General features: G+C 41.9%; 1 protein-coding gene across 21 annotated transcripts in view; it reads right to left on the bottom strand.

Moving 5' to 3' along the window:
• nbeaa (neurobeachin a) overlaps positions 1-1,813 on the bottom strand; it is a 92,615-nt gene that overhangs the window by 83,675 nt on the left and 7,127 nt on the right. The window lies entirely within an intron of this gene.

Here is a 1,813-nt window from a genome sequence, read left to right as displayed (position 1 = left end):
TTGTTTTGTTTTGTCATGGTTCATGTGTGCAATAAGCATTACACTTCGTGAGAAAAAAATCGTGGCAAAGAATCGTGATATCAATTCTAAGCTAAAAAATTGTTGTTTTTATTTTTTTATTTTAAAAATTCTTATTTTTTCCTGAATCATGCAGGCCTACCAACTCAGTTCTACCATTTATTTATTTTACTCTCTTCAGAAATGACAAATAAGCCAGAATTCTGGAAATAAAATACTTTATCAAAGTTTCTTTTGTCATCTCCCACTGTCCTTCTCTTCAACTCCACACCTACAAAAGCATGGCTATAGTATGGCACATACATGGTTAACAGCAAATAGTCTCCCTCCAGGCTTTTTTAGCTCGTAATGTGTCAAAGATGAGTGGAAGGAGAAAGTGAGGGGAGAATAGGAACCAGAGAGGAATTGCACTGCAGACAGCTCCATTACCTCCTCACAATAGGGATCACCCAGATTCATCCACCAGCCACTTCATCCAACCAGGGATTCAGGGAGCAAGGGACAAGATTATACCAAGGGGTTAGGGAGATGGATGTACTTAGAAGAGATAAAGAATGGAGAGACAAAGTAAGCGACAGAGAAGTAACAAAAGGTGTCGTTAAGCAAGGATGGGACATTTTTTTCTGTGTTCTCCCCCTTCCCAGAAGGTGCCCTCACCCAAAATCTGACGTGGCTTATCCTCGGAATAAATCCCAGCATGTGGAAATAGCAGCTAAAGAAGGATGAGGAGGAATTTAGAGAAGTGGAGCAGAATTCAGGCGCTGTTAGACACTGATCGGTCAATGGTTTAGCCCAGATGCTTAACTTACTTACACACTCATACAAATCAGACTTAAACACAAATGGTGTGAAAACATAAGTACAAAAGAGTTAAATAGAAATTATAATGAAGCCAGGAAGAATCAGCACTACACCTTAAAAAGATTAATTGAAGAAGAAGAAGATAATTGTGGAGAATTTTGCATGTAAGAGGATTTTGGCACAACAGGGATTTTGTTTAAGGGTAACATAACATTTAAGAGTATAAATTGGCTATTTTTCTTTCCTTAGATATTTGTCACAAGGTGGAAGGGGTAGTGGAATGGTTTCTACATTTGTCCAGCATACGTCAGCACGTGGGCGCCCTCACCTTTTACAGAGGGATGCTAACCATGCTAACAAGCCAGCAGAGGCTCATCCCACAAGCTTCTGATGATACAAAAATGGCAGTATCTCAAACAGGCTTTGTGCTTTATGTAAAAGTGTGTTAGCACTCCTGTCTTTTCCGGTCCATGGGACTCCTATTGTATTTCACTCCCCTATCATCAGGAGCAGAAGAGAGGGGATGCACACAGCGAGATGAGGCTCCACAGGGGGGCTGGAACTCATCAGACCCCCACAGAACACCATACAGCTGGACCTATGGTACACTCAAGAAGTAAAGGGCACCTGAAGGACAATCACAGACTTTCCATTTTCCCCTTCCAACTTTCTGAATCCTTCTCATCATTTCTCTCCCTTTAGTTTACCATCTTTCTCTCGCTATCATTCTTTCTACAGTCAAGATGAGCATCCTTCCCATGTCATCTGTTTCAAGCTCTCTGTCTCTGGCTCATTCAGGGGTCAGGACAACCCAGCTGTGTGATAGATCACAAGGTCATTCATGACCTTGCAGTGGAAGCCACACCCTCTGTCCTCAAACTCTCCGACAGCACATACTATGTACATATAAGTGTGTGTAAGAGAAAGGGAGAGACAGGCATGAAGTGTGTGTGTGTGTGTGTGTGTGTGTGTGTGTGTGTGTGTGTGTGTGTGT

Source organism: Etheostoma spectabile, chromosome 13, assembly GCF_008692095.1.
Source record: "Etheostoma spectabile isolate EspeVRDwgs_2016 chromosome 13, UIUC_Espe_1.0, whole genome shotgun sequence".
Classification (NCBI taxonomy): domain Eukaryota; kingdom Metazoa; phylum Chordata; class Actinopteri; order Perciformes; family Percidae; genus Etheostoma; species Etheostoma spectabile.
Note: the sequence above shows the minus strand (reverse complement) of the source record. Positions and strands in the feature narration are given on the sequence as shown.